The sequence below is a fragment of the Pseudonaja textilis genome, chromosome Z (genome assembly GCF_049901715.1).
Source record: "Pseudonaja textilis isolate UNSWEBS1 chromosome Z, rPseTex1.2, whole genome shotgun sequence".
In the NCBI taxonomy this organism is placed as follows: domain Eukaryota; kingdom Metazoa; phylum Chordata; class Lepidosauria; order Squamata; family Elapidae; genus Pseudonaja; species Pseudonaja textilis.
Window position 1 is genome coordinate 14,318,243 of NC_142008.1, and position 8,642 is coordinate 14,326,884.

General features: G+C 36.3%; 1 pseudogene; it reads left to right on the forward strand.

Annotated features, from left to right (window-relative positions):
* The first annotated feature begins 549 nt into the window (after window positions 1-549).
* LOC148123910 (uncharacterized) lies at window positions 550-1,351 on the forward strand (annotated as a pseudogene).
* The last annotated feature ends 7,291 nt before the right edge of the window (window positions 1,352-8,642 follow it).

Consider the following 8,642-nt stretch of genomic DNA (forward strand, 5'->3'; position numbering starts at 1 on the left):
TGGAGAGATGCAGAAGGATGAGAGTTCAAAGTATTTGGGAGCCTTACATTTCTTTCTTTTTTTTTTCCTTGTTACATTCCCCTCCAGGGTATGGTCAAAAAAATCTGTGCCTTAACCACCCAGACTATGCCTTGCATTCCAGCCCTTAATTAGTTTGGTTGCTAAACAAGAAACAGAAGAAGCTTGCAGAAAGACCTAACCATGCACTTCCCAATCAGGGCCTCTCTACACCGAAATCTTCCAGTGCACCCCCACTCCAAAAGGCAAAACTAAAGAAGCAGAGTCAGTTCTGTTTAACTGTGAGACATTGTGAAGTCCAAGCTAAATTAAATAGACAAGATGAGCTTATATAAGTTCTCTAGAAGTGAATACTAGGTAAGTTGTTGCAAAATAATATTAATTATAATATTAATAATAACAATAATAACAATAACAACAACAAAAACAATAACAACAGCAATAATAATAATAATAATAATAATAATAATAATAATAATAATAATAATAATAATCCTCTCTTCTCTGTGCCTCAAATACGTATATACGCTCATGCAGCAAACCAAGAATCAGTACAGGAAAACAGCGATGCAAACTCGGGCTGACAGCTGGTGTAACAAAGCACTGCATGGACAGTTCCTTGAAAAGATCCAAGGAAAAGTAGGTAAGGAAAAGATTTGGTTATGGTTGACCAACAGAAAACTGAAGAAAAAATAGAAGGACTGACTCTTGCAGTCCAAGAACAAGCCACCAGAACGAACGCAATCAAAGCCAGAATTGAAAAATCTATGCAGAGTCTGCATTTGGGTTGATGACTCCAAATGCAGGCTCTGCAAAGAAGTGGATGAAACCATCAATCACATACTGAGCTGTTGCAAGACAATCACTCAGACTGACTACAAACAACACAGTCACTCAGATGTTCCACTAGAATTTGTGTCACAACTACCATCTGCCTGTAGAAAAGAACTGGTGGGATCATAAGCCTGAGAATGTGGTCAAAAATGAGCATGCAAAACTACTGTGGGACTTCTGAATATAGACTGATAAAGTTTTGGAACACAGTACTCTGGATATCACAATTGTGGAGAAGAAAAAAGTGTGGATTGTCAACATTGACATATCTGGTGACAGCAGAATTGGCGAGAAACAATTTGAAAAAATCAGCAAATATCAGGACTTGGAACTCGAACTGCAGAGACTCTGGCCTAAACCAGTGCAGGAGGTTCCAATGGTACTCGGCACACTGGGTGCTGTGCTTAAAGACCTAGGAAAGCACTTAAAAACAATTGGCGCTGACAAAATCACCATTGGTCAGCTGCAGAAAGCCACCTTACTGGGATCTGCCGCATAATCCGCCAATATATCATGCAGTCCTAATGGAAGAATGTGAAACATAAGACTAGCAACGAATGAGTTGTGTGGGAGTTGCGTGTCACCTAAATACATATAAATAAAAAAGACTATGTTCCAGCCTCAGGGTAAAAACTGTCAACCAGATGCATTAGTGAACCCCGGTGTTATCAAAGTCAGGCAGCATCCAACATTAAAGATAAAGAATAATGACCCTCTCTTCTCTGTGCCTCAAACACATATATACACTCATGCATCTTTGAAAAATACAAAGCCCAATCTGACTATTTTTGGGGGAGAGAAATGCATTGGGTTCCTATCCTAGCAGAAATCAGAAATGAATAACAGCCGCGTACTTCTATCAGTAAAGCTGGATTGTCTCAAGAAAACTATCCATCTAAATAATTTAACCCAATCCCACCTCAAATAAAATGCAAATAGAATTGTTTTGCTCATGTGGCAATCAATATTCAACTTGCCCAAAGCAAAGGAAGAGTTGTGTTTCCCATTGGTGGGGAAAACACAAGTGTGCCTAAACAATTTAATTTATTTTTCAACTGAGTAAGATGAAATTTGAAAGAATAATAAATATTTCTGAGTGGATTATTACTATCTGCTTTCAGAGAAAAGAAGTGCAGCGAGTTTGGGATTTAGATTGCTTAAATTCTGTTGTTGTTTAAGGTAGCAATGTGACTGTAATTTTGCTCATATTAACCAAATTGGATGATTTTTGGCAAGCTTATCTTGGTCCTCTTGTAGAGAAGAATTCTATTAAGGTGTGGTGATAAAAAAAAAACTATGAAAAAGATGTCTTTCAAAATTGTAAAAAGAAGGATTAATTAATTCTCCATTCAGCTTCTTTAGTAAGAAATGTTACTCGTGTGGATGTGTGTATATGTTTGCTCTTGGACAAAGTTAAAGGCCATTTATTTAAAAAAATACAATTATTTAAACAAACGTTCTGAGAATGTTTACTTTAGCTTTGTCATTGTTTTTCTATAGCCATTTGCAACAAGCCGTTAAGTTACTTTGGGGCATTTACCATCCTTTTTAATGTAACCTTATTTATGGTGGAAAAAGAATGCACAGAATGAAGGATCGTGGGACAATTATCTATTTCCCTGTGATTATAAAGTAGCTTTTATCCACTTACAGTCCTTTCTTCCTCTGTTTCCTATGGGCTTTTTCAGAAAATGAAGTGTGATTTCTTAAAAAATTATTGCACTTTTATAATTCCTCCGACATTAAAAAATCTCTTGATTTGATTCAAATTGCTTCATTCAGAATCCATATTGCTTAATAAATCTATATGTCACTTAATAAAGCTACAATTTTGTTCAAAACTGCCTCTTTGATTTTAAGGTTTAGCTAAGCAGGGTAATATTCCCATTTTTATACACTAACCAAATTGTGGAGTCCTTGGTGTTCTCTGAGCTTGGCTATTTGTAGACATTTCATTACACAACTAGATAACATTATCAGTGCTACTCTCTCTGGAGTTTGCTCTCTTTTTATATAACAGTAACTTGCCCTGCCAATGTTAGTGCGGCTGTAATTTCCTCCTTGATGTTTCCTTGATTAATCTTTTCTGTTTGTTTATTTGGTGTTAATCCCTGCTGTCTGGATTTTGGTTGCTGTAGTCCAGCATTCCCCAGCCTTTCTGGTTCAGTGGACTGATGGAGGCAGCGGCAGCAGTGTGAATAGGGAGAATGGATTATTTTGTACATGCATATGCACTGTTTTCACAAATAGAGCTTTGTGCTCACTCACCCACCACTTCTGCAGTTCAGTTCTGAAAAGACTGTAGCACTGGGTTGCAGCCAGAAATTGGGAACCCCTATTCTAGCAGATCTATTTTTGTCGTTTTGTTTCTTTCTTAACTTTTTAATTGTCTCTTTTGAATAGTGTGTAAATATGGTTTATCTCTATGTGTCTATTGATGGCTGATTTGTCTGAGTGCCAAACTTCTAAGAATTTTGTAGCTAGTTTTAATTTTAGATTTAGCTTTGTCTAGGTTGCTCATAATTTCCCAATTGAAACTATGGTTGAGTTTGACTATATCTTGTGAAATTAAGTAGCTTTCATTATGTTTTCTGACTACTAGTTAGTGATCATGCTCTGCTAGTCTTCTGCCTGATTGGCCTGCATAGCAGATATCGGCTTTTGAAAGATTTATAATATATAAATAGATAATATACACAATCATACAACTCATTATTTAGGAACATATTTTTAGTGAGGATAAAAAAAAAAGCAGAGTATGGGTTATTTCAAAATATATGTTACATGCAGTGTTTAAATATGTAAATATTTACACATTTCACATTTCATTCTAAATATGTATTCATTAACTACATATATATTAAAGCAAAAACACAATAAGAAGGTGAGCATGTATGCATATGTCCGCTATTTATCTATCATTTTCTTATATTTAATAAAACCGAGGAGCAGTGGAGAAGAAGGGAGAGGAGGGAGAAGGGGACAAAGAGGAGGAAGAAGAGGAGAAGGATGGTAATGTGATTTGTATCTACCTCATGGGACCCACAGCTTACTGAATTAATCCAATTTTTAACATTCATCTTATTTACCACTGGATTTATGAGCCATCATTCTTTCCTGAGGACAGGACTGGGGACATCTCCATCACCCAATATGGGGGAAATATACTGTACTTACAGTCAAGTCAGAATAACAGAGTTGGAAGGGACCTTGGAGGTCTTCTAGTCCAACTCTCTGCTCAGGCAGGAGACCTTATACCATTTCAGATAAATGGCTGTCCATTCTTTTATAAAAAGCCTCCAGTAATGGAGCACCCCCAGCTTCTGAAAGCAAGCCATTCTACTATTGTTCTCACCATGAAGAAATTTCTCCATAGTTCTAGGTTGCTACTCTCCTTCATTCGTTTCCATCCATTGCTTCTTGTCTTGCGTCCTGGTGCTTTGGAAAACAGTTTGACCTGCTCTTCTTTATGGAAGCTCCTGAAATATTGGAACACTGCTATCATGTGATCCCTAGTCTTTCCTTTCCCTAAACTAGACATACCCAATTCTAGACATACCCAATTCTGCAACCGTTCTTCATGTTTTAGCCTCAATCATCTTTGTTGCTCTTTTCTGTGCTATTTCTCCTCTTACTAAATATGGCTAAATTCGACATCATATTTGTCTGAGAAACATGGCTCAAAGCATCTCTCCCTGACTCCATTACCACAGTAAGAGACTATCATGTTTACCGATCAGATCGTGAAATTCATAGAAGAGGTGGTATTGCTATCTTCTTTCTAAAGTCCCTACATCTAAAAAAACATCCAAGTTACCCAGGAGCTTGCACTTCCTGAGACCATCATCTGTGAACAATCCTTAAATATCACATTTCGATTCTTACTATGTTACAGAGCACCTGATTATGACATCGAACATGTAAACAAGCTAAATTCACTACTAACATGGGCAACATCCTGCCCACACACTTTTATCTTTCTTAGTGATTTCAATCTACTTCATATTAACTGGACCCTAAACGAATGTACAACTGAACTCATACATGCAAACTTCTACAATGCTGTTACAAATCTGGGACTGGAACAACTAGTAATCAACAATACTAGGCTTAACAACTGCCTTGATCTCATTTTCTGCAATAGTTTGAATTCAATTTATGGAATGCAAACTAAAGAACCCTTTTCCAACAGTGACCACAATATGATTGACTTTTGTCTCAACATACACCCACAGAAAAATCATCACAATGACGTAATCCCCAATTATAACTTTAAAAAAGGCAACTATGATCTTACAGACAACGATCTCTCTTCCCTTGATTGGCAATTTCTATTAACTGGTTGCAATACTGTTGAAGACCATTACAACATATTTTTATTTGAAGTCAAAAGAGTCATCAAACTATATGTACCAATAACAACTCTGGTTTCTTTGCCAACTTCAAAAGCCAATACAAAAATTTATGCCACCAGATAAAGACTGAATGCACCAATTATCACATTAAATAAGAGGAAAACCTTCTATGCACCAATTCCACCAACGCATTTTACAATTTTGTAAACAATAAACTAAAAGACTCAAAGTCCATCCCACCCCTGATAGGACCTAATGGTAAAGACTCCAATGATGACACCATTAAAGCCAACCTCTTTAACACGTTCTTTGGCTCAGTATTTGTAAACAGCAATGGAGCATGCCCAGTATTTCCTAGCCAATCACAGAAAACTACAATGATCTAATATATATCGATTTTACAGAAGACAATGTTGAAAAAGCACTACTCAATCTAAAACCATCTCTATCTATTGGAGTGGACAGAATATGTGCCTACTTCTTAAAAAAGCTATCCACTGCCATAGCAGAACCTCTAAGGATAATCTTTGAAAAATCTTTCAGGACCAACTCCTTGCCTAACCTATGGTCACAAGCCACGGTCATCCCCATCTTCAAAAAGGGTGACCCCAGCATAGTTGAAAATTACAGACAAATCTGTCCAATTCCTGTCAAACAGAAAACAAATGGTCAAAATTGGGAGCGTCCTATCAAATTCTGTACCTGTCAATAGTGGTGTCCCCCAAGGCAGTGTTCTAGGACCAACTCTCTTCATACTCTACATAAATGACCTCTTTGATTATATTAAGAGCAAGTGTGTTCTCTTTGCTGATGATGTAAAGCTGTTCAATACCACAGACAATACTGCTACCCTTCAAAAAGATCTTGACTATGTATCAGAATGGTCAAACAAATGGCAACTTCAAATCTCAACAAATATATGCTCTGTCTTACATATGGGCAAAAAATAAATAAATCAGAAAATAAAATACAAGCTGAATAGTCAAGACCTTGTTGAGGATCCAAACTTTGTCAAGGACCTTGGAGTGCTCATCTCTAATGATCTAAGTGCTAGAGCCCACTGTAACTACATAGCCAAAAAGGCATTAAGAGTTGTTAACCTAAACCTATGTAGCTTTTTCTCTGTAATATCACACTACTAATTAGAGCATACAAAACATTTGCTAGACCAATACTCAAATACAGCTCATCAGTCTGGAACACACATTATGTATCTGACATTAGCACAGTTGAGAAAGTCCAGAAATATTTCACAAGAAGAGTTCTCCACTCCTCTACTCGTTGTAGAATACCTTATCCTACCAAACTTGAAATTCTAGACCTAGAAAACCTTGAAATACACCGTCTTCGGTCTGATCTAAGTATGGTATATAAAATCATACATTGAAATGACTTACCTGTCAATGAATACTTCAGCTTCAACCATAACAACTCAAGAGCATACAATAGATACAAACTCAAGGTTAACTGCACCAAAGTTGATTGCAAGAAATACAACTTCAGTAACAGAGTGGTCAATGTCTGGAATACTCTACCTGACTCTGCGGTTTCTTCCCCAAACCCCAAAAACTTTAACCCTAGACTGTCTACTATTGACCTCACCCCTTTCCTAAGAGATCTGTAGGGAGCGTGCATAAGTGCACCAACATGCCTACTGTCCCTGTCCTATTGTTTCTTTTATTTTTCTTATATGTACCCATTTCATGAATTCATAAATATGTATATACTTATACCTATTATCTTGTAAGCAATTGACAAATCATAATAAATAAAAATAAATAAATAAATTTCCAGAGTCTCTTGCCTATAGCTTCTTTCCCCAAAACAGACACTTCCGGAGGTGTCAAACTTTTATCAATGACAGTACTGCTTGGAACATCTAGCAGTGTATTTTCTGTTGCTGTTCTACAGAAGTTAAATTAGCACCCTAAACTATGAATTCTATAAAGACACAGAATAGACTTCATCACTCCTTTTGTGTCAATTTCTCCAATGTTGGACAGTCTAATTCCTATCAAGGAGATTTGTTCCATTATGCAACTGTTCGTGCCCTTTTATCTTTTAATGTCCAGCTCCAATCTATTCCATTGTACTTTGAGCCTGTTTCTTCTCATCTTTTGGAACAATTATATCCTAAATATTACATGCCAGCTTGTAATATTTAGTAATAAGCTGCCAACTATTATGCCTATGAAGGCTAAACTAATCTAACTAAGACTTCCAACTGTTTTTCAGAAGCTTTTCTTTCCAGACACTTATAATCTTAACTGCTCTCCTATGAACATAAGCCAGTTTGTCAACAATGTTGTGCCAAAAATTAGACATAATATTCTAGGTATGTCTAATCAATATAGAATAGTAAAGAACAAGGACTCATCTATTTTAGTATCATGCTTCTGTGGTGCAGCATATGTTAATATTTGCTTTTTTGAAGCTTCATCTTATCATTGACTCACATGTATTATGATGTACCAAGACATCTAGATCCTTTTCACATATGGTGCTGCCCAATTTCGGTCACTATCTATTTTCATGTTTTGATTTTTTTTTCACCTGAATGTATGGCTTCACATTTGTTGAACCTGTGGTTCTGTGGGTTTTCACACATTGTTGCAGTCTACAAGATCTTGCTCAATCTTGATAGGGTCTATGAAAAGTTTATTACTCCCCATCTCATCTCTGTAAATTGAAAATATGATAAATCACATTTTCTACTCCTTTATTTGACTTATTTATAAATGGATTAGCAGCATACAACATAGAACGGACCATATGATATTGCACTTAAAGTTTTCCTCAAACTTGATGGGGAATTATTATGGATGTACAATTCTTGAATTCCACCATAATCCTTAGCAAGCCAGGCCACTCTGGCCCATATTTATGAGAAGCACGATTTGACACATGTGAAAGAGAACTCATATCTTATGGAAACATACTCAGTCATGTCTCCTCTGAATATTATTATCTCAGTGAATCATTTCACACTGCTTTATGAAAGAAACACAAATTTCTACTGACCAATGAAACATGTTCTTTTTGCTCCAACAATCTTGGTGAAGCAAAGAGCAGTCTAATTCTGTTCTTGGGCCTCTAATGGCACTTTCTATTGATTTACAACTATTAAATGAAGAGCAGACTACTTCCACTGTATTCTACAAATTCTTCATCTGAATGACGCATCACCTGAACTAACCATAGGCTATTAAGAGAGAACAATTACTCCATTAAAAATTCTGTAATGAGGCTTTGATATGGTAGCATGCAATGGTTCCACAGGATGTACATTGGTCTCTTGGGTCACTGATTTGTTAACTACATTTTCTTTTTCTTTTTTTGTATGTGTGTACATGCCAGAACATTAATCAGCTTTAATGGTTCCAATGGAAGCATAATAATTAATTGCAGCTCCATTAATAATTCCCTGATTATGTA